The following is a 25,717-nucleotide window of genomic DNA, read 5'->3' on the forward strand; positions in this document are numbered from 1 at the left end:
GCTCACAGCAGATCTCACTTTACTACTGTTTAATTATTTGTGACTTTTATTATTCATTTAAGTAGGTGTCCCGATCCAATGTCGGGGAAGGTTTCGATATGATCCCAAGAGCGAGATTAAGACACAAATGAGGTCAAATGCCGTATAGTCAAAAGAGTTTTTATTATCAAAAGTATCAAAAGTGGAAAATGGTAGCGATAGGATAGAATGGAAGAAAAGGTAGAAATTAAGCAAGCAGTCGGGATAGAGTTGCAAGGATAGTCACCACCATGGATCCAGCGGCGTCCCGTCGGCCCTCAGGCAAGCAGTCGGTGGTGGGAGTTGCAAGGATGGTCACCAGCACGGATCCAGCGGCGTCCCGTCGGTCCTCAATCTTCAATTCTTTGGTGAGGAAGAAAAGGCCCCCTCACCACTTGTTTCTAGGGGTTCTTTATAGGGCATATTTCGATGATGTCATGCGCTGCAGGTTTCATTTATCACACGACCTTCCCGTGATCGATACCAGAAACCAATATCTTATCAGCTCCAGCCCAGTTTCCTCCCCTGGATGCCTCAATGGCCTGGTAATCGTCCTTATGGACAGAGGAGTGTCCCGCTTAAACCGGCCATCTTGGAGACAAAGGGCTCAAGATGAGCAGTTCACAGTTCCTTGATGACAGCCCAGTCCCTCATACCTAACAATCTTTGAGGCAAATGGTTCGAGATAACAATTCAGCCTCTTACAGTAGGGAAACAATTTCACCAATTCTAAAGGTTTTAAGTCTTCCATTTCTTAAATATATTGAGAAATTCAGGATATTTTGAAAAGAATATGCATAATAGTTTGCCACTTCTATGCAAGATAGTAACTTGCCTTTCCTCTTTGATGTTCTACAGGTTTGATCCTGACAGAGCTATTGGAGCTTCATATAGCTCCTCAACGAACTCTACAAAATAAACACAATTACTCTAAATCAGAAAACTACATGACATACAGCATTGTTATGTGATTTCTGTCAACTGGCCATATTAGTCCACTTTTTCCCCTAGCGAGGAGAAAGGGGTTGAGAGAGATCTTGGCAAATTCAAAATTTGTGTTATTGCTAGTGATGATGCATGCATCAGAAGAAAAAAAAAAAGGCTTATTTTCATGGTATGAATATGATAAACTTAATCTATGCATACTCAGCTCTTTCTTACCATTTTCAAATTGCATTCACATGAATATTTTGAATGAAAGTAAATAAGAGAATTAAATATGTTAATACACATTGTCCTATCTATAGCAGTTACATAAGTGAAAAAATGATCAGAAAAAGTCTTGAGAAAGCAATTGTATAAAATTTACTTATAAAACTGATACAATAATAATAAAATAATAATTTCAATAGAACAGTGAAAACATTTCCATTTCTGATTAAATAGAGGGACATATAATCCTATTCAGGCAAAACTCGTACTGTTTTATATGTCAGACCATAGTAAAAGGATATACCATAAAAAAAACCCTTCACTTTCTGATGTTAGTTATGTCTAACTCCTGAACAAATGGTCCCACTTCATTAAGATCTTCATATGAGGTACAGAATAATTCCCATGATTAATTTCCTTCTTATAAAAATATTTTGACTTTGTAGTCATTCTGGTAATTGCAATTAAAAACGATAATAACAGTAGAAATAATGTAAGTATCTGACTTTTAGTTTAAGTATGCTGTTCCTCTCAGATTGCAGGCTAGTATGTAACTGTAAAATAAACACTGCTGTGATATAATCAATGTTCATGTAAATTTTCTCTCTAAATTTCACTTAAACCAAGTGTGGTGGGTTGACCCTGGCTGGATGCCAGGTGCCCACTAAGCTTCTCTATCGCTCCCCCTCCTCAACTGGACAGGGGAGAAAAAGTATAACAAAAGGCTCATGGGTCGAGATAAGGACAGGGAGAGATCATTCACCAATTACTGTCATGGGCAAAACAGACTCGACTTAGGGAAAATTAATTTAATTTATTACCAATCAAATCAGAGTAGGATAATGAGAAATAAAACCAAATCTTAAAAACACCTTCCCCCCACCCCTCCCTTCTTCCCAGGTTCAACTTCACTCCCAAATTCTCTACCTCCTCCCCCCCAAGCAGTGCAGGGGGACAGGGAATGGGGGTTGCGGTCAGTTCATCACATGTTGTCTCTGCTGCTCCTTCCTCCTCAGGGGCAGGACTCATCACACTCTTCCCCTGCTCCAGCACGGGGTCCCTCCCACAGGAGACAGTTCTCTATGAACTTCTCCAGTGTGAGTCCTTCCCACGGGCTGCAGCTCTTCATGATCTGCTCCAGCGTGGGTCCTTTCCATGGGGACACAAGTCCTGCCACCAAACCTGCTCCAGCATGGGCTTCTCTCCACAAGGTCTGCAGGTCCTGCCAGGAGCCTGCTCCAGCACAGGCTTCCATGGGGTCACAGCCTCCTTCGGGCACATCCACCTGCTCTGGCGTGGGGTCCTCCATAGGCTTCAGGTGGATATCTGCTCCTCCGTGGACCTCCATGGGCTGCAGGGGGACAGCCTGCCTCACCATGGTCTTCATCACGGGCTGCAGGGGAATCTCTGCTCTGGCGGCTGGAGCACCTCCTCCCCCTCCTTCTTCACTGACCTTGGTGTCTGCAGAGTTATTTTTCTTACATATTCTCACTCATCTCCTCCGGCTGCTGCTCCACAGCAATTTTTTTTTTTTTTTTTCCCCCCTTCTTAAATATGTTATCACAGAGGCACTACCACTGATGCTCATTGGCTCAGCTTTGGCCAGCGGCGAGTCCATCTTGGAGCCCATGTCGTGAATGAGTGGTTTGGGCCGCTCAAAGAATCACCATCAAGGGTATTAGCAAAAGTGATTTAACAGGAGTTTATAAAAGCACAACTTCACAAAGTTTGATGGCAAGGTTCACTCTATTACTTAATACATGGATGAAGCGTACAAAGGAAAATCAAGTTAGAATAAAACTAGAATGATTTATACAGAGACCGAAGACACAAAAGGGTAAGGGAGACCCTCCCGTTGAGTCATGAGGTACAGAGCAGACCCCCTTGCTTTCTAAACTCCTGATGGAGCTTAGGTGTGGCTGGATCAACTCCTAGTCCCAGACTTGGTCAACGGTTTATGTCTTAAGGGATTATATGTGTCTAGCAGCAGTCTAAGGTTCATTCACAGTTTAAGGTGGATCACAAGATTTAGCAGAACTTAATCATTGACTAATTTAACATTTACAACGTGATTAAGTAGAATTTACTACAATCACAACGGTGACTTGATTATAGATTTGAAATGGCAATATTTTTACTATACTTGTGCGGAGGCACAGGACAACACACACAGACCAATGTGATCAGGTGAAGCCCACTTTACTAGAGCATCAGACATCATTTTATACATTGATTACATCTGTACATGCGTTTAGCTATTTTACTATTGGTTACACACATTATTCACGCACTGTCCACGCGTCCAGTTACACTTAATGATTGGTTATATCAACACTGTACACACGCATAAACATAAAACATAATTGGTTATACTAACTAAAACATGCGAGACTTGTCTCAGTCTAATTGGTCAAGATAAACTGCCAAATTGAGGTTGTTTGTGCCAAGTTCTCTTTATCGTGGAATGCGCACCTGTGTTTTTCTAATTGGTATCTTTCATATTTTTGTCTTCTGTTTATTCTGTTCAAGGCCTTCTAAAGGCGTCTGGAATGCTCTTGTGACGTTAGCTAAAAATGTTCCACAACATTTCCCCCCTTTTTCTTTAAAAAGAGCATTAACAGATCTAGTCGCCACCATCCGCGAACTCAGCCCAGCAATCGGTAGGTGCCAGCTTTACGTGGGCGTCCCCACAGAGGCAACGATGGCCTTGCCGTACACCAACCCAATGCTCTTTGGAAAGTCCCGGTATTTATACATTTGCAGAGGAACGGATTTCAGCATACGTGGCCAGCGGGTGCCAAAATTCGCCTCAGTTGAAACGTAGGGAGCCTATGGCACATGCGGTCGCTGGCCAGGCGTGCCGCATGAGTCATAGCCATCCTGTCTATTGGTTCATGGGCTTTGTGATGCGGTTGCAATGCACAGAGAATCTTGACCTGTTATGTTGGTCAAGGTGACCTACACGTTAGTTTTTGGCTGAGGTGGTATTCACATTGTCGCACCATCTAGGGTGTTCCAGATGATGACGGTCGTACAAATCGAGCGGGAGTCCATTGTGGGCCTGTGAACTCAGCCCTTTGCAAATATCTATGAATACAATTAATTAAAACACAATAAAAGCAACATTATACCTAATAAAATACACAAGAATAAAAGAAACCCCAATTTTTAACAAAGATACAAACCAACTCCTAAGTCCCCATCCCATAGCTAAGTGCTCTAAGCCGAAATGGCAGCTTTCTTAATTGCGTTGAAACTCTTGCAGCTCCTTCTTGCCTCTGCAGTTCTGTTATCTTGTTTATTAATTGCTCCACTGTCCAAGTTCCTCATGTCCGTTGTTTCTCTGGTGGTTCAAAGGTCCGTTCATATTGTAGCTGTCACGTACTCCAGTCCACTCATGTTGACTGCGGCCTACTTAACTCTAAATAATCAGGTTCAAAGAAATGTCCCCTGCTTTCCATGAAATCTCCCACAATTCCCTTCTTTTGTTTATGAGCAATCCAGACTTGACTAATAACTTGGGATGCCATTTTCCTCAACAAGCTAACCAAACAAGGTAAAATTATTGCAATAGCTAAAATCACGATAACTACAACAATACCCATGCGACATAATTCTTTAAACCAACCTGTTATCCCTAATGACCCAAACCATTCATCCAAGGGGTTCTTCTCTACTACCACTTTATTCATGTTATCTTTCAACTGCTGCAACTTTTCATGTATAGACTTCGAATGACCTGATATGTTCATACAGCACATTCCTTCAAAATCCTCACAGCCATGTCCTTGTGCTAACAATAAAAAATCTATAGCCACCCTATTTTGTAAAATAGCATGCCTTATGTTTTCTGTGTCTTCTAAGAGATCATTTATAATACTAGATGTAAGATTTAATTGCTTCGACGTCCAACATGCTAAACGTTGCAACTCCCGTAACGCATTACCCGCTGCAGCCCCCGGTGTAAAAAGAGATAGCAGCACTCTTGTGGCCTTGCCTAACCGTCGTACGTTATCGTTACAATCAGGCCCAAGATTTTCTATAGATCGCTTGTGTCTTCGATTGTCTGTTAAATTCAGTAACTGAATAATAGAGGGTGCAAACAATGTAAGCTTACCCAAGTAACATGGTCCGCCAAAAGATCTCACTGGGATGCCGTGCCAAGCACGATCACCGCATATCAAAAAATATCCGCTTGGTAAAGCCTTGGCGGTATAATTAGTACCTATAAATATCTTACTCCCCTGGGTTTCTGCTCCCACGGCTCCTACACAATAATCCCTACTATCCATAAACTTATACCAAGAGCTTGGACTAGATACATTTGTCCACCCCGACATATTGTGTTGCCGATAATAATTAATTCCTGTGCTAAACCCTCCTGCCAAATATACACATGACTTATTACCATATGTTGATCCTACTAAATCAAGCTCTTGCGGATCCCAGGGCAATGTAACATTAAGAGAATCGATAATCTTTGCAGTTGCTACCCCTGTAAGATTTTGACAATGCTGCTGTGGGATGTGCGACGAATACAAGCTGTAACAGGTCTCATTGATCTTTGTTTCATTCAAAGCACTGCCATCAGAAACCCATGCTCGAAAATCTGGCAGGTACAAATATGGCACTCCCACCAAACATGTTCGAAATGGATCTGAGGGTGTACTCATTGAGAGGCAAAAAGACTGTTGTCCTGTCTGGGTGGCCCAGGTTATCCACATATTTTGCCTTGGGTTAATTCGGTGTAATGGTAATGCTGGCTGTACCAGGGCACATATTGCGATGAGGCAGCAAAGTGTTTCCACCAACGGTGGCGCACCTAATACCTTCTTGTGTCGTTCCATGTCTTGTCAATAATCTGATAACTTCTGGGCATCCAGACGTTTACCCCACACTGTTTCCCCACTTTTTTTTTTTTTTTGCAAGCCAAGTTACAAGAAACGCTTTTGCAATCATACGTTCAGCTATTTTATGATACGTGGTACAATCATTACAACTGCTAATATTACAATTAAAATAACTAAGCCATGCATAAGCAAATCTTTCAACCATCCTGTAATTCCAAAACTTGTTAGCCATCCACTTAAACCTGTGTCAGTTATCGTGAGCCTTTTACTGTGAATCATATTGATATCGGGTGTTAGTAACATAAGTTGTCCGAGGCTACATGGCCTGCTGTTAAGTTTTGATGGAATTCCTCTCCCACGCTCTATTTCCACAAATTAAAAAAAAACAAACCATCTCCGCAGGTAAAGCAGCTGGAATAGAAAAAAGAGTGTGATATTCTGGAATAGATATAGTTACACCAAGCTGTAGCATTTCTATATACAGGCAAAATAGCATTTACATTCTGACCCTTTCGAGTGGTGTTATGGGTGTAATTAAACATCACACAGGGATTCATGATGACTGATCCTAAGAACTCTAACTCTTGAGGTTCTTGTAATACTTGAGGCAGGTGTGCATACAGCAGGAAAAGTAAACATGGTATCTCCTTGCTGTAGAGCTTTTTCTCGACAGCGTTCCATCAAGCTATGTGTATTTTTTCCCAAATCATTAAGTGAATCGTCACGGATTAGACAGAGGCACAGAGTTAGAGGGATTAGCAGGAGAAGGAGATACAGGTAGTGTAGTAAAGTCAGGTTCTGTTTTAAGTTCAGCAAACCCTGGAGAGGGAGTACCAGGCGATTGGGGTGGGGGGGTGGGGGACGGCAGCGGCACGGCAGTGGCCGCAGCCACGCAGAGGCCGCGGGAGGCAGCAGCGGGGCGGCCGCGGCAGGCAGCGGTGGAGGTAATGAGGGATATAAATGCGGCTCTTTTTCAGAGTCCACCCTGCCTGATGCAAAAGAATTATTATCGGAATCAGAATCCTGCTCGTTAGTGGCCTGTTTACAGACTGCCTCCTCAAAAGCAGTATCAGGTTGTATTGATATTATTTTCTCTGCCGGCTGCAAATGCACCAGCGTAGTATAAATAAATTTCCATGTCGACAACAAGGTTTTAGCAAGCATTCGCGAGTCATGTGGAGTTAAGGTTGACCCAGAAAATGTATGGGACAAAACTGCCTGTGTAAAAGGAGATGTTAAACCATACTGAGCAATTGTAACTTTTGTTTCTTTTATGATTTTCCAATCAAATAGAACCCATTGATTAGGTCTACCCCCAGCCCCAGCAATAATCAGAAATGCTGTGGGAGCTGCTATGATTTCTCCCTCAATTAAGGCATCGCGAATAATTCCCCACGCAGGTAAAAGGGGTGCATCAAAGGATACGGCTGGTGGTTTTTCTCGCTTCACAGCAGGCTCCAGCTGTGCCAGCTTTTCTATTACTGACTGCAACTGCTGCGAAGTGAGCTCCGGCCCCTCTTGGTGCTCTTGAGGCGACCCGGGCGTAGATGAAGGCAACGGAGGGTATATGCTAGGTATAATTTGTTCATGTTGAGCGGCGATATCTGGGGGCTGTTTTTTCCTAGGCAGATTTTTACTCGCTTCCTGATTCTGTAGGGTTTCCTTTAAGTGTATGGTTAGGGAGGCTTGGGAACTGTCAGATGGCTGATTAATATCGGCAGTCCCAGGGAGTGGAGCAGAAGTCAAGGGTACAGGAGCAGGCGGACAAGCTCCGGAGAAGCCAAAAGTTTCTCTTGCTGCATTATGTTTTTCTCCCCGCGTTTCCCCTTCGCTTGTGGTTGGAGAGAGCGCAGCAAAAGCAGACGCAGATGCTTTACGATCTGCTTTCATTTCTTGTAGAGTTGTCTTAATTAATTTCCATAAAGTTGCAAGACTTTTAACTTCTTTAGACCCGTCACTAATTTCATCCCATAGGGAGGTTCTGATAGCTTCTACAATCTGTCTATCCACATTAATCACTTCCGAGTCTGCCTCGTCCGAATCAATCGGACGAGAAACGGCCCCCCCTAATTCCTCCGTCTCTTGTGTAGTAACAGGCAGGGGGATACTTTCAGCACCAGCGACCTGGCTGGGTATAGGCAAAGGCTGTGTCTGTACAGACGTCTCAGCACTAGCAGAAATGGATGCTCGGGGGGGTAGAGACAGCTGCGTAGAAAATGTTCCTCTAACTGCAGTGGGATAGGCTGACGCGGCTGACATGGAGGCATCAGAAGGGGTCACGGCCGCGCAGACAGCAGCGGCTGCCTGCTGTTCCACCCTCATTGCCTGCAGCACATCCTGAACTACCTTCCAGTGCGTTGCGTATTTGACTGCTTCCTTTGTCTTATCTCCCCCGGCGCTAATAGTGTCCCACAGCGCCTTGCCTACATCGTCCCAAGTCCCTACTTCAAATGCAACATTTATACTCGGAATAAGTTCTCTCTCCCAAGCCCATAAAAGTAACTCCTTTATAATGGAGTTATCACATTTCAACCCTCTCTTAGAGAGAATATGTTGAAGGAGGTTTAGGACCGCTTCTTGCTCTTTTTCCAACCCCATCTCCTTCTCCGACCGCTCACCTGATTAGGGCGAGATCCACCAGGGTAAGATTCCCCTTTTCCGCCGCGCGCGCGGTCTTTGTCAGCCCCAGCCCAGCTGGTTATCCTGCCGGGGCAGCAGGAATAATTTCGGCCGGCTTCTCCGCTCCCTCTCTCCGTTGGCTCTCGTCGAAGAATTCAACACCGATCCGAGGGTCCCTGTTCGGGCGCCAATTGCGGAGGCACAGGACAGCACACACAGACCAATGTGAACAGGTGAAGTCCACTTTACTAGAGCATCAGACATCATTTTATACATTGAATATATTGAATATACATTTTATACATTTCCTTTATAAAAAAGGAAAAAAAATTGTCAGAGAAGACACACACCAATGTCTTAGAATACTAATACCAAAAATCTTTTGTTTCTTTAGTGCAGCAGAAGATGAAATGTCACAAATGCCTTTAGGTTATGGAATCTCCATCTCCAGAATTGTGTAAGATATTAACTGCCTTTTCCATCTATTTTTCTGACATGCACACATATGAACATAGCTAGATTACAGATCCAGGGAAAAAATAAACTAACGTTGTGAACTCTCATCCCAGCATAAGGAAAATTACACTAAAGAGAGTGGAAGTTATCTGAATTCTTTGAGAAAACCATGATATCAATTATATCAGAAATCTAGAGCCCATTTGCATATCACTAAGTTTATAAACAGTCATGTACAATTCACTTCATATGCAACAGATACTTTGTTTTCTACCTAGAGGTATGCCTGCTGTTGGAGAATATTTAATGTGCTTTTCTGTCTCGCAAGTGTTATGTTATGTCTCACTACTGATGTTCTATAAAAAGTGAAGTCTTGTAACAACTACGTAACAATATTCAAGACTGTCAGCTTCCAACACTGTTAATGCTAATAATGCTTAAAGAGGGCACCTACGATTTTTTCATATTTTCATTAAAAGTAACAGGAGCACAGAACAGAATCACCAAAATCATTTAGATCTCCTGAATATTTCATATTACAAATTTGGTCATTTATTTGAGAAGATCTGACACAACTGCATGTGATACTACAAGGAATAATAAAATTCAGATTCTCTTTTACAAAGTTGATAATTGTAGCAGGAATTATGCAGCCACCACCTAGTCCATGTTAGGAATTATACGGATGCCACCTCCTCCATCCGAGACATAAATTCTTTCAGATATTGATTACCTGGACTCTATTAATAATAACAATAAAAATAAAAACATTCACTAGTTAAAGTATCAGGTATCTTTTTTAAAAAAGCAATCCAATTTCATATAGTATGTTTATGCTTAACTTCATATCCTTTTCTCTATTATAGAACTGAGAAATTCTGGATTTACAGTTGCCTGTGGAACCTGAGTTTTGCCCCTTTGCATTGTGAAGCAATGGTCCTCTGAATTATCTAAAGGAATCATGAAATAAGAGATATTTGTCAGCGTCAATTAAGCATCAATTCTCACTGATGCTATGTGACAATTAAATATACTCTATACAAAGATATACAATAAGATTTGGCCTTCAGCACCAGTAATACAAAACTGGTATTAAACTACTCCAAATTATTATCACTGAAGACATTATGAGAGGCAAAACCCCCATACATAATTATGCATAGTTAGAAGCATGCACAACATTTTGGCAGTAAGTTGTAAGTAAAATAATACAAGTGGCACTTGTCAGAAAACAGAAAATGCAAACCAAAACCAAGAGAAAAATCTCTTTTGATGTGGGAGAAAAGCCTTCTCAAAAGAAAAAAAACGAAAAACCCCCACAGCCCTCTCCCCCCAAAACCTTTCATGTAGACTTAATTAAAGAGGATAAATGATCTAGCTGTTCCTAAATATAAAATAAAGCAATACTCATTGGGTTCTTTTGGCAAATATCTTCTTTTTTTTGTATTAACACACATTCTCCAACTCTAACAGTATTAGATGGAAATGCAAAATTTATTTTTCACCAATCCACAGCTACTTTAAATACTTTAGTCAGACTGTATCTGTACTGTCCTCAAAGACAAATAAATCTAAATTCAAGTCTCCTCAGAGAAACTATTTCTTTATTCTTTGTCTTGATTTTCCATAGTCTATCATCTCCAATACTAGCTTTCTTCAAAGTTGATGTCTAGTTTTAGACACAGTGATTTAACTTGTAAGCATTTGCTCAAATAATCTGGTATCTAGATAAATGAGTTAGATTTTAAACAGGAATTGCAAAGAGCACTTTAATCTCCAACCAAAGTCTTCTTACAGACAGAATTCCAGTATTTGTGATGAGAATAGTTGATTACTGCTTTTATAATTACCCATCTCTGTAAATAGCAACCCAAACATCTGGACAGTATTACCTCTGATTAATTACCACTTTTATCATTGTCCACCTCTGTAAATAGCAATATGAACATCTGGACAATATTACCTATGATTGACTACCATTTTTATCGTTATCTTCTTCTGTAGATAGCAACATGAACATCTGGACAATATTTTATTGTGCGCTGACTGGACATGGTTCATTTCTCAGTCACACCTGGAACACCTGGCCAGTGTTCCAGATGGGATTGATAAGGGAAGCATAACAGTCTGCACATTCACACTGCCAAAAAGACTTACGTAAGATGTTTGTTACTTACTATAAAAAGCAGGAAACTCTCGGGTTGACTCTTGAAGCCTCACCTACAGGTGGATGCACGGCATAGGACCTTCCCAATTACGGAGGATATCCAGGGGCCGGCTGCCAAGGGGCTTTCCAGCCTAGGTGTGAACCCGGATGATGGTTTTGAAGTGGTAATTTGTGATGTATCCTTTTCTTAATCACTGCCTTGCTTTACAGTAATGAACTGGTGCATCGCTACTCTACTTATCTTTCCTTTTTGATTATTACTATATGTGTGTATATATTAAAGCATATTAATTTTTATATATTAGACTGGAGTCTGTGTTTTTACTTGGAATCCTGCCATTCAGCAAAACAGTATTCCTGGGATGTTTCTTTCCCTAGCAACCCTTAAAGGGAAGGCTATTAATCAATATTCCATGTTTTATTGAGAATGGAACTATGAGGTAAAAGATGTGTGTGATTTTCTTTACTGGCATAACTAATTCACAGATTTCATTGACACCAATCCCATCCTCTTTCTTACCTTAAATTTTATGCTCTTTGCTCAAGATCCATCCCTGTATAACTGTTCTAACAAACAGCCATAAAGAAGTACAGACAGCAGCTGCTGATGTTTTCACATGTATCATTGGGAGACTCTCTTCTAAGGAATCTTGTTTATTGGAACCACAGAGCAGTCTTTTATCAGACCACCTGATCATCCACTCAAGCAATTTTGCAATATTGCTAAATTTACCCATCAATTCTATAGCTAGTTCCTCTCCTGGTACAATATCAACTATATGAACAGTTTTGTAAACGTATTTAGAAGTTGCCAGAGTTTGCAGGCTAGAGAATGTATGGTTAGGAAAGGTCTGGCTTGCTGGTGTAATAGTTACACCTTGATTGTCACTCTGAGCTCTGTAAATTTGTGGCGGAAAAAGACTTAACTGCAAGGTTCAAGCAAATGATTTATTTGAAATTCACTTACAGACTTAACACGCCACTACTGCAGGTTTTACAGATACAATGGAGGAATGCACTATTGCAATTTTAAAAGCAAGAGTAGCACACTATTACAACCACAAGCAATTCACAGACAAACACAAGCACACACATGTTTACAAACTTAAAGCATAAACAATATTCACTTACCCCTCCAGGTAAGGGCTCTCAATCCCAGGGAAGCTACCTCGACTGGCATCCCGATCAAGGTGGGGAAGGGTCTCCTTCACAAGCCAACTGTATAGTTGGAGAAGTGACTCCCCCATTTTCAACCTGAATCTTAGAGTTTTTATCCCCTGACTTGTGGAATGGCGTGTATGACTATGTCTGAGTGGATTATGATATAGGCCTAAATGGATTATGTATATCTGAGTGGAGTTTCCCCTTATCTTTCCTTTGTTGGTCTGTGATTGTTTGAATACACAAGGTTGTCCTTTGAAACTGAAGCTGAAACCCTCCAGCTTTTGGGTTTTTTTACCTTGCTTCCTCAGGCAACTGAATAGTGGTTGGATTGAGACTCAGGGCATACTATTTGTTAAGGGATTTCAAGGCTCAGTTCAGGTTTTGGTTCTTTGAATGGTGCAGCCACCGCCCTGTTTAGTTTAGGGTTTATCAGACAACCCAGGGCTAAGCTGGCTACACAGCTCCCCATGAGTCATCTCTGCAGAGAGACAGGGCCTCAAGGCAATCCAAGGCTGGGCCGCTTTTGTAACCCCCCATGAGTCGCCTGTGTGCACTAGACATGGTGAAACTCATTTGTGAACTATGAGCCGGACAATCCATACAAAATTGACTTTTATTTTAAACCAAATAATCCTTCATTATGTCCTCTCATTAGGTTCCACACAGAAGATTCTATTGTCTATACAATGGGCTGTACAATGGTTGGAATTTTCCAAAATATTTTGGTTTTCATTATAGACAGACACTGTTTCAGGATTGCAAGACACCAGAGTGACAGTATAGCAAGGCCCTGCTCTAAACACACTTTGGCTTCTAGCTTTGCTTTGTTGACGTTTTAGTGTTGTATGAACATCAAAAAAGAGAGTTTAATTCATGCTCTCGAAGAAGTCCAGAAAAGCTAGTAAGAAATTGAATTCCAAGGTCACTGTACTTTATCAGGTCTCTCTCTCTCAAGAACATAACTCAAAAAGAGTTCTAAAAAAATAATGTATTCATCATCATCACCACGTTCAAATTCCCATGCACCAACTATAGGCAAATTACACTGATTATTCGTGTCCATTCCTTATACTTTGTCTTTATGTTTTGTTTTCCAGTTAAGAGCTTTTATCTTGTGGGCAGCATTTTTTTCTACCTATCTCAACTTGTCTCTGATGTTCATTATCCCTGTAAGACAACACACAAACATAAGTACTGTTAATGCCCAAATCAATTTTAAGAAGAATTACATGAAAAAATAAGTAAATGCAACATTAGTTCCTCTTCTTCCTCTGTTGTTAAAAACAGGAAACTAACAAAACCAAATTTACATTAATACAATGTTAAGGTGGCAAGTTAATCAAATGCAAAATCCATAGTTTTCACGCAGACAGCAACTTAGCAGTATCATATATGGAATTTGGTCATAGCTGATAATAATTTACACTTCAAGAACATATTAGTCACAGAGTAACTGATATAACACTGGCAGTTCTAAGATTTAACAAATTTGTAATTATTAATTTGATACATTACACAAAGTGACAATTATCCTGTTTGGTGAAAAGATTACTTGAACAGTAAGAGGCAATTTATTTATTTATTTTTAATAGAAAAGCTTTCTGTTGCCACTTTTTTCATACCTTTGGAGTGAAGGTGTTTAAGCTCTCGTTTCTTCAGTAAGCAAAGCATCAGAAAGTGTATCTGCTGTTTCAGCATTCACTATATACCTGAGGATTCCCAAGATCAGTAAGTGTGCTTCTGCTTGGACTAGTGCCTACTAAGAATCTGTCATTTTTCAGTGTCATCACAGTGTTCCTCATCATCTGATGCTCCCTCTTCTGCTGGCTCCCAAATATTAATTTCTATGGGGCCTATGGACTTCATTCGCACTTTTTCAGTAGCCTGTATAACAACAGACATCATTTCTTCACGTTAAGGACCTACCCAAAGAAAGAAAACCAAGAGATTTTTAAATGCAAACTTCTCAATTTTCACTTATTCTCTCAAATTGAGACATAATGAACTTTGAATCATCATAAATTATAGGCATTCAGAAATACAGACAGAAAATGTGATAAAGTGAAGAAACACCATCAACTTGGATATTCTGTTATTGGTATAGACATATCAGAAAGAAAATACAGAATTTGCCTTATGGCACTCTGTCGTGGTTTAACCCCAGCCAGCAACTAAGCACCACGTAGCTGCTCACTCACTCCCCCCCCCTCAGTGGGATGGGGGAGAGAATCAGGGGGGAAAAAAAAGTAAAACTCATGGGTTGAGATGAGAACAGTTTAATAGGACAGAAAGGAAGAAAATAATAATTATAATAATAATAATAATGTGTCCTGGGTTCAGCTGGGATAGAGTTAATTTTTACAGGAACCTGGGAGGTGGGGGGGGCATAGCCAGGGCAGCTGACCTGAACTAGCCAAGGAGCTATTCCATACCATGTGACATCATGCTCAGTATATAAATGGGGAGTGGGCCGGGGGGAGGGCTCTCTTAGCTTTCGGTGGGGGAATTGGCGGAGCGTCGGGTTCCGGGTGGTGAGCAGTTGCACTGTGCATCACTCTTTTTGTATACTCTTTCATTAGTACCGTTGTTGTTGTTGTAACTTTTTTTGCGTTGTCCCAGTAAACTGCCCTTATCTCAACCCTCGAGGTTCCAGTTTTTTTTCTTTTCTCTCCTCCGTCTCCCCCCTATCCCACCGGAGGGGGGCGGGAGGAGTGAGCAAGCGGCTGCGTGGTCCTTTGTTACCGGCTGGGCTGAAACCACGACATAATGATAATAATAATAAAAGTATTGGAATATACAAGTGATGCACAATGCAATTGCTTACCACCCGCTGACCGATGCCCAGTTAGTCTCCGAGGCCAACTCCCCCCAGTTTATATACTAGAGGTGACGTCACATGGTATAGAATACCCCTTTGGCCACTTTGGGTCAGCTGCCCTGGCTGTGTCCCCTCACAACTTCTTGTGCCTCTCCAGCCTTCTTGCTGGCTGGGCATCAGAAGCTGAAAAATCCTTGACTTTAGACTAAACATTACTTAGCAACAACTGAAAACATCAGTGTTATCAACGTTCTTCTCATACTGAACCCAAAACATAACACTATACCAGCTACTAGGAAGAAAGTTAACTCTATCCCAGCCGAAAATAAGACATTTATCTAACTGAAAACTATAATAACTATCTTACATGGGGTATGAAAGAAGGTATTGTCACAAGTTAATTACTAAGTAGGGTAAAAAAAGAGAATTAATTTAATATTTCCTGAAAAAGGATGCACATTACCTTTAACAATACTGCGTCTGAGTTGCTGCTGAAGACCATGATATTTATTCTCTTAGTGGAACCCTTATATCTTCAGGATTAGGAAATGCTTTCACGAAAATCTTTGCCATATGCACAAAATAAAATATCTTTTCAAGTAGCTAACATACAAGTGTAGTGGGTTGACTCTGGCTGGGTGCCAGGTGCCCACCAAAGCTGCTCTATCACTCTCCCTCCTAAACTGAACAGGGGAGAGAAAATATAACAAAGGGCTCGTGGGTTGAGATAAGGACAGGGAGAGATCACTCACAGGCAAACCAGACTCGACTTGGGGAAAATTAACTTAATTTATTACCAATCAAACCAGAGTAGGGTAATGAGAAATAAAACCAAATCTTAAAACACCTTCCCCCCACCCCTCCCTTCTTCCTGGGCACAGCTTCACTCCCGATTTTCTCTACCTCCTCCCCCCCAGCAGCACAGGAGGACAGGGAATGGGGGTTGCAGTCAGTTCATCACATATTGTCTCTGCTGCTCCTTCCTCCTCAGGGGCAGGACTCCTCACACTCTTCCCCTGCTCCAGCACGGGGTCCCTCCCACAGGAGACAGTTCTCTATGAACTTCTCCAGTGTGAGTCCTTCCCACGGGCTGCAGCTCTTCATGATCTGCTCCAGCGTGGGTCCTTTCCATGGGGACACAAGTCCTGCCACTAAACCTGCTCCAGCATGGGCTTCTCTCTCCACAGGGTCCACAGGTCCTGCCAGGAGCCTGCTCCAGCGCAGGCTTCCATGGGGTCACAGCCTCCTTCGGGCACATCCACCTGCTCCGGCATGGGGTCCTCCATAGGCTTCAGGTGGATATCTGCTCCTCCGTGGACCTCCCTGGGCTGCAGGGGGACAGCCTGCCTCACCATGGTCTTCACCACGGGCTGCAGGGGAATCTCTGCTCCAGCACCTGGAGCACCTCCTCCCCCTCCTTCTTCACTGACCTTGGTGTCTGCAGAGTTGTTTCTCTCACATGTTCTCACTCCTCTCTCCGGCTACAGTTGCTGTTCTGCAGCAACTTTTTTTCCCTTCTTAAACATGTTATCACAGAGGCGCTACCACTATTGCTGATTGGCTCAGCCTTGGCCAGCGGCGGGTCCATGTTAGAGCTGGCTGGCATTGGTTCTATCGGACATAGGTGAAGCTTCTAGCAGCTTCTCACAGAGGCCACCCCTGTAGCCCCCCCCGCTACCAAAACCTGGACACGCAAATCGAATACAAGGTATAATTTCCAACAGAACTTACACCACCAAAAAGTCTATCCAGTAGCATTTACAAGAAGAAACATTTGTGATAATCAATACTGCTTTTGTTCTAGTTTTAATGTCTTTCACCTTTTTCGCTGGTGGCAATTCTCCAAATAGACTCAAAATTACATCTTGAACTAATTCTTCAAAATTCATGAACCTGCAGAAAGGAAGCATTTGACAAGCCCACTCCACTGCATTCAGACAATGCTCAACTGTGGAGGCATCATATTCATTCCTCTTCAGATCCCAAAAAACCCACCTTGCTATATAAACTTTAATTGATATGAACAATGTATTTCAGCTAAATTATTCACACATTGCAAATTGTATTGTTTCTTCCCTAGCTAAGAGAAAATAAAACCAGCTAACTTAACTGCCAAACAGAGAAGAACACAATGCTAGGAGACAGATCAAGGTTGTAATGGACCATAACCTATGTAAAAATAAAATAAAAGAAGAAGAGCTTTTTTTAAACCAGCTTAGGAAACAATTCCATTACCACTCTGCTGAAGAGTCTGTTTGCAGTCATTTAGAGTAAAACCTAAGGATTTGATTAAACTAGCTGTAACTGATTAAATATACTGAATTACCAGATGAAGTAAATAATTTTACTGTGACTTAAGGCGATCATAAATTCTTTCTTGGGAGTAAGATAATTAAGACAACTGAGAGGCTTTTAAGATGGATCAGTTTATTCTGAAACAGTCAGTGGTTTCCATCTCATTTGTCACTGTTGCATGAAGCACAGAAAAATCAGAATATTGTACTATTTGAAACAGAGCCATTCTGTTTATTTGAAGCTTGATTTTTCTGGTGAAGAGAAATTTTGGACTCATTTTAAAAAGGAAGCAACCTTTTCTAAGGACAGCTGAGTTGCTAGACAAAAATCAACATCTGTACTGTTACAGAATATATGACAAATATCATAATGCCAGTAGTTTCTTTTTCTTCCTTGACCTCTAACATCAATTGATGAGGGTATAAGTAGAGAAAACATGATTAAATTTTAGTATTTTTCATTATTCTTCTGAAAACCAAAGACCCAACCTTCATCATAAAACCTGCTTCATGCAAAGATAGTACATTAAATACACATTGGTCAGGAAACACCCAAAATAACTTAATCCAATGTTAAAAAAAAAAACCAAAAAACACTTTAGCTAGACAAAAAGCATAGAAACTATTGTGCTTCTGGCAGTCTCTCTCTTCAATTATCTGAATTAAATACAAAGCAAAAGCCCAACAGAAATACCATTAGGAAAGATGTAATTCACATGGACAGCACTATTCTGTATCATCAAATACTTACTGCACATTATATCACTATGCTAATTTTGTCCTACTAAGCAATTAAGAGTCCTCACAGAAATGTATAGCACATCCTTAGAATTCTTCTTACAGTTCTATGTGATTAAAATGTATCTTTACTATATTAGTAATATAATTACCTTATGGTTGTTCATATTTTCCCTTGCAGTTTGGTACCGCCTACAATTGTGAGATAATATTTCACAAGCGTGAAACATCCAACACAATGCACACATCTCTCTGAACCAACCTACAACAGAAACATGCAATATCATGAGATTCTGTTAAAATAAATGAAATAAAACAACTGGAGATATTTAGCTAGAAGAAAGAAATTAACATTATTTATATTAACAGTAATTAAAAAAAAGAATTGTGCATTCTTGAGTTTTCAATAGTGCTCTACAGCTAGAGCTCTTTAGTCTCACTTAGTGTTCATGTTCTTTCACATCTTTCAGATCTATAACAAAAATCTAGAACAGGAACTTCTGGATTAAGAGTTTTGATAATGAACATAATTAAAAGCTGGAAAGGGAATGTGTTTCTGCATACATTACAGTATAATATTTCAAGCTGATTAGAATTTCTTTGCACCTGTGGATTCTCTCTTGTGTTCTTTTTTCAGCTCTAAATTATTCTATTTTATTGCATACAGACCTAAAATTTTACAGGAAATATCATCAAACTGATGGTCTCCAGAAGATGTAGATCTATAGAAAACAGTGTGGAAATTGGAGTAACAAAGCAAAGTCTCTGGGAATGGACTCAGTGAAGGAAAAGATCCTTTCATTCAAATCTACAATCATTTATTTAAATATAATTTGCCATTTTATACATGTATCAACTAATTTTGTTTGCATGTCAAAATGGAAATAAAAATCAGTTAAAGTTTTGTATTTATCACTATGAAATGTACAGCTTCTCAGTTATTAGCAGAATACTACCAAGATCAGTAAAATTCCCTTAAGCTTGCTTTCCATTTTCTTCAAATCAGTATTCTGAAAATTCATTTAAAGGAATAACTTTAGTATGAGCTATGGCACATAGAATGCTTTTGCTTGCATGATAATCATGCGTACCATGAAATACAAGAGCAACAAAGTATAAGAAGAACTAAGACCACAATTACGAAACCAGTTTAATCCAGCACAGTCCAGGCTGCTGTCAACCAAGGCAGACTATTTTTTCTTCCTGTTTCAGCTGCTACTTCTGATCACCTCCATGTGCCAGCATTAAGCGTTTGTGTGACCATGCAATGAGCAAAAAGAAGGAAATATTTATTTGTCAGTCAGACCAGTTCCTTATCTGAATCTCTACATGAATGCTGGTGCAAGGGGGTTGAGGGAAGGCAGATAGTCACACACACCCCCTTCTGTAGCAAGTCACCCTTCTTTAAGTGGCTGTGTAACAATGACCTAAGAAAAGCCTGAGTTTACACAAAAAATTTTTATCGGTATATTCCGAGCTTGGTTCTGTGCAAACAAAATGCACGAGTAGAACGAGATCTTATAAGCCCTGTGCTTTGTGCACTAAGATGACCGCTTTACCTGAAGGGAGCATCACGTTCTCTGTTACATATTCAGCCCCAAGTGATCTGGAACACACTTCCAGTTAGCAGCTATAACTCACAACTAAAATTAGCTTGTTTCTTTCATGTGGAGAAAGAAATGAGTACATATTTTACCAAGTAGGTACAGAAAGACAGGTAAAAGGAGACACTTTTATGAAGTTGATACCTTATATCTTTAAGTTCTGGTTTCCTAAAAGGAGTGAACATGGAGTGTAAAACTATGAGAAGACAACATGTAAAAAACATTACATCAGCAAAGTCCAGATGAGACTGAATACTCAGGCAATGCAATTGCAAGCTTGTCAGTAATATTTACTACTGACAATCAAGTTACAAAAAACCAAGTTAAATGCTTACTTTTTGCATAACTTTTCTTGCCCACTTCAGTTGTGCAATATACCACTGCGCTGCAGGGCAGGAACAACAAGCAGCCCAGAAGAGCAAGATAATTCACTGAAGAACTCCTGACACTTTCTGACGAGTTTCTTGCTCAATTTTTAAAAGAACGTCATTGCAGTCTTCCTGAAAAATGCAAATTCCAAGACAAAAACAAGCCCCCAAATTAGAAAGAACATATACAATAAGGAATCTGACTTAAATGTTGTTTCTGCTCCTAAGAATACTTCCCTTCTTCCTTAGAGCACAGATCCTATATGGAAAAAGCAGAGGCACGCATACTTTCTTATCACTATGGTGCTACTTAAGTAAATGAATGGACATGGAAAAAATAGACAGAAAAATGAGCTGAAAGGAACCAGAACACAGATCATGATTATTTCATAAATACATTCAAAGACCCAAGAAACTTCTATCAACATCTATACAGCTCATGCTATGATATAATACTGAGGTCAGAGTAGGCTATTTTTCTGCTTAAGAATGTGGAGTATGCAAGCATATGCAAAATTTGTTGGTTATTCTTACTTTAAAGATTTAATTCACACTGATGGAACACTTATAAGTATGCTACATATGCTTATGATATTGCAGAGGGTACACCTGAGATAAATAGAAGTTCTGAGAGTTTTCCTAGTGTACCCATGTTGTGTGTACGCACTACGCTGCTTATTGCAGAAGACAGAAAGCTACAATGCATTTTTGGGAAATAATAGTACATTATTGGGCAATGATTAATGGGATGAAATTTAATAAGTCCAAATGCCAGATTCTGCACCTGGGATGGAGTAATGCCAGGCACAAGTATAGATTGGGAGAGGAGTGGCTGGAGAGCAGCCCTGCAGAAAGGGATCTGGGGGTGCTGGTTGACAGCAGGCTCAATATGAGTCAGCAGTGTGCCCTGGCAGCCAAGAGGGCAAACCGCATTCTGGGGTGCATCAAACACAGCATAACCAGCTGGACAAAAGAGGTGATTATCCTGCTATATTTAGCATTGGCGCAGCCTCACCTTGAGTATTGTGTGCAGTTCTGGGCCGTGCAACTTAAGAAGGATGTTCAGGTCCTTGAATGTGACCAGAGGAGGGCAACAAAGCTGGTGAAAGGGCTGGAAGGCATGTCCTATGAGGAGCAGCTGAAGACTCAGGGTTTGTCTAGTTTGGAGAAAAGGAGACTGAGGGGTGACCTCATTGCTCTCTACAGCTTCCTGAGGAGGGGAAGGGGAGAGGGAGGTGCTGAGCTCTCCTCCCTGGTTTCCACTGACAGGACACATGGGAATGGTTCAAAGCTGCATCGGGGAGGTTCAGACTAGATATTAGGAAGCATTTCTTTACAGAGAGGGTGGTTGGACACTGGAACAGGCTTTCTAGAGAAGTGGTCGATGCCCCAAGCCTGTCAGTGCTTAAGAGGCATTTGGACAATGCCCTTAATAACATGCTTTAACTTTTGGTCAGCCCTGAAGTGGTCAGGCAGTTGGACTAGATGATTGTTATAGGTCCCTTCCAACTGAAATATTCTATTCTATTTTAAGATAGCATATGGAGACAAACTAAGACAAATTTAGTATCATCTTGTTTCTTGAGGTTCAAATTTGTTTTCCAAGTTTTTATTTCTTGGTTTTCCTGGAGAGGTGCTGATCAACATTAACTCTACGGAGTTCTTTGCTTCTCCCGCCATTTCTGTTTACTGTTGAGTCAATGATATTATTTAGGGAAATATTCATACTAATCCAGCTTGTGCAACACAATTTTTCCAAGACTTTCTCACCAGGTACATGGATCTTTGACTAATGCAAATATTGAAATCAAGGTCTTATTTTGTAGGCTTTATATAAAAAAAAAGTCTGATTAAAATATCCAAAAAGACTATGAACAAATATATACCAGTGCATGTTGCAGTACAGAAACATTAAAAACAATCAATGCGCTCAGATACTTCCAGAAAATCTAAGCAATCAAAATAAGTTGATATTGTAGAGACATATCTGGCATTATAATATCAATTTATTAGTAGAGTATTTAAAATACTTCCAAAATAACTCTTTATTCCTGTGGATATTTAATAACTTCAAAAAATTAACTTGGAAATAAAAAATTCCCTAACAAGGGAAATCTTTAAACAGAATCTCTTACAGAAAATAGATAAACCACCCACTGTGATAAATACTCATTCTTAGAAAAATGTTGAAAGCAGGACTTAAACTAACAAGTACTATTTGGGTTCAATAACAAACCAGCTTGACATTCCCACTTGTTGCGATTACATGGTGTCTGAAGCATTTTGGCTTCCAAGAGTCCAGTTGTTGAATAAGAAAAAAATGCTTTCCTCTGGCTTTTCAGTTTGCGTCACACCATATCACAGATCCAATTCGAATATTTTTTTAAGCACTGCTTTTCTCCCACTTTTGGAAGGATCAAAGTCAGAGCCACATGTCTAGGCAAAAGTAGTGCAAGAACCATGAAATTCTAATGTTGCTTAATTTGGGTGAAAAAATACAGCATCCTTTTACCTGAATATCAAATTTAAATGGCTAAACTCAAAGCATGGGGTGGGGGGTGGGGAAGTAGAGGAGAGAAAAAAAAAAAAAATCAATATATGCATGACTGTTGTGGTTTAACCCCAGCCAGCAACTAAGTACTATGCAGCTGCTCACTCGCTGCTCACTCACTTACCCCCCCACCCAGTGGGATGGGGGAGAAAATCGGGGGGGGGGGGGGGAAGTAAAACTCATGGGTTGAGATAAGAACAGTTTAATAGAACAGAAAGAAAGAAACTAATAATGATAATAATAGCAATAATAAAATGACAATAATAATAACAGAATTGGAATATACAAAACAAGCGATGCACAATGCAATTGCTCACCACTCGCCGACTGATGCCCAGTTAGTTCCCGAGCAGCGATCCCCCCCCAGGCCAACTCCCCCCAGTTTATATACTAGGCATGATGGCACATGGTATGGAATACCCCTTTGGCCACTTTGGGTCAGCTGCCCTGGCTGTGTCCCCTCCCAACTTCTTGTGCCCCTCCAGCCTTCTTGCTGGCTGGGCATCAGAAGCTGAAAAATCCTTGACTTAGTCTAAACACTACTTAGCAACAACTGAAAACATCAGTGTGTTATCAACATTCTTCACATACTGAATCCAAGACATAACACTATACCAGCTACTAGAAAGAAAATTAACTCTATCCCGGCCAAAACCAGGACAATGACATAATTCAATTGCGCACATCAAACTACTAACTTTAAATACCCAAAATATTTTCCATAATCAAGAGATACAAAAAATTAAATCTCACACACAGACACACACTTCTCAACAAAAATATCTGGAAAAACTAGGTTATTTTATCTTTACAATTAATGATGCTGAAACAATAAATCACCAAGTTCAAGCACAATAGACAGCATTAATATACATGTAAAAAAAAAAAAAGATGGGTTAAGCACAAGAAATTAAACTGCTTTTAAAGAAAATACCTCATTTGATGCAAAGTGGATGCAGGATGTCAACATTGTTGGGGGGAAAGATATAGAGCAGCTGATTTGTGAAATAAGCAGCCATGAATTGTGCCATGGATCGAATCACAGCCATGGCAGTTTCAGTATGAATATCTGTTACCATCCATAGTTCATGCTGAGAATACTTGGTATCTAAAAAAATAAAAACAAAACCAGATGTGAAATTGAAACATTATGAGGAAAATTATTTTAAATTTGAATGCTAAAATTGTTTAATCACAGCTTATAAAACTTTTTTTTTTAAACAAGTAAACTATGGTTTTACTTAATTTCTTGACAAGCATTCAGGACCTACAGAGCTTAATCTTTTACACTAATTACACATTATATTAATATTAAAAGACTTTTATATTAGGTTTTAAATGACTGGAGATGGACCTCTAGTATCTCAGTTTAGATCAGTGCTGAGTCAAAAAAAAATGTTTCAATTTGGAAATTTAGATTTCATACTCTGACTTAATAGAAAAAGTTACAAGCATCTGCAAAAAAAACCCTACTGTCAATTTAGGATTGATGACCAATCTAAAAATCAATGATTTCATCATATTGTATCATTTAAAAAAAAGTTAGATGAATACAAAAAGAAATCACATCATTTCTCCCTTATTTTTCTTATCCAAAGTCTTTCCTTGAGCAGATTTGAATTTAAGAATGTTTAACAGGCCATGCTTTCACTATTAATTATACAATGAAAATTATCTAAACACTCCAAGTGCAGCTGAAAGAACATCCGAGGATCAGAAAAAGATCTTTAAAAACCACTGAAAACAGACTTCAGTCCAATGTAAAGAGAAAAGCATGGTGTCAAGTGCGTGTGTGATGGCACAGAAATTAGATACTAGGTTATTTAAGCAATATCAACATACGTTATCACGCTTTTATGCAATATAAACATACCAGAAATATTTTCCATCTGCCTCATTAAGATCTGCGATCACCTTAGAATCTCTCCTACCAGATGATCACAGAGTCCCTGAGCCTCACACAAGTTATATTGTACAGGTGGCAAAATAATATTGCAAGATAATATCTACTCTGAAGAAAACATGTTCTTTTTCCTCCTGCATTAAAAGAGAAAAGAAGGGCAGAAGTCCAGTTGTGTTGTGTGATTTGGTATACTACTTATATAGAACTTGTTTAGCATAGCTTGCTTAGCATTAGTAGCTAAATTTGCTGAAGCCTTAGGGCATAAGCTGTGAACTTTCACCTAGTTAAGTAAAGGGATGCCTAAAAGACAATGAAATTGCTTAGACATCCACCAAACTTCCAATATCCTGAATTCTTTCTGCATGAGGTATTCCTCATCACAATAACTAGAATGTTTTTTTTCTCATGATGCCTGGGAAGAGTCTCTGGAATATTTGTTTCAAATCAACGCCTAAATAAACTCCTGTCACAAATTATTTTGTTTTGTTACTCCCCAAACACTAAGACTTTTGATTTTACAGCTACTAAAAGAATTGATTTTTGTTCATCTGTTTTTCATTGTCTCTTTCTTTCTCAGAAATATACTTAGAACCTTTCTGTACCAAGTACTTCACAAGAAAACTCTGATATCAACATAGACATGCATGGAATTTTCTCAGGGAAAAGATTTTATCCCTTATCTTTTGCCTCAATTTCACAAAGAGATCTTTTCCAAATGTTCACAGATTCTCTGTATGAGCCTAAAAGGAACTTCTCCTCACCTTTAAAAACCAAATACACAACAAATTAAAAGCTCTACATAGTTACAGTTTTACATGTGCAAACACACATGCACTTACTTCAGTATTACAGATTTATGAAAAGCAGAGTAAAACATGCGAGTCTCCAGCAAATTTCTATTGTGTTGCAAGGAGCCACCCGGAGACGTGAGCCGAGTAACAACTGGACACCGATACGGTTAAGGTTGTTCTCCCTTTATTGCCCAAATAGCGTGCTTATATACTTTATTAAGCTA

The 25,717-nt window shown here is 39.9% G+C and overlaps 2 pseudogenes; both read right to left on the reverse strand.

The window, feature by feature from the left end:
• The window catches only part of LOC121233028, a 54,880-nt pseudogene extending 29,428 nt beyond the window's left edge, over positions 1–25,452 (reverse strand).
• Positions 871–14,330, reverse strand: LOC121232996 (annotated as a pseudogene).
• Positions 25,453–25,717: the final 265 nt, after the last annotated feature.

The sequence above is a fragment of the Aquila chrysaetos genome (assembly GCF_900496995.4).
Source record: "Aquila chrysaetos chrysaetos chromosome W unlocalized genomic scaffold, bAquChr1.4 W_unloc_3, whole genome shotgun sequence".
Taxonomy (NCBI): Eukaryota; Metazoa; Chordata; class Aves; order Accipitriformes; family Accipitridae; genus Aquila; species Aquila chrysaetos.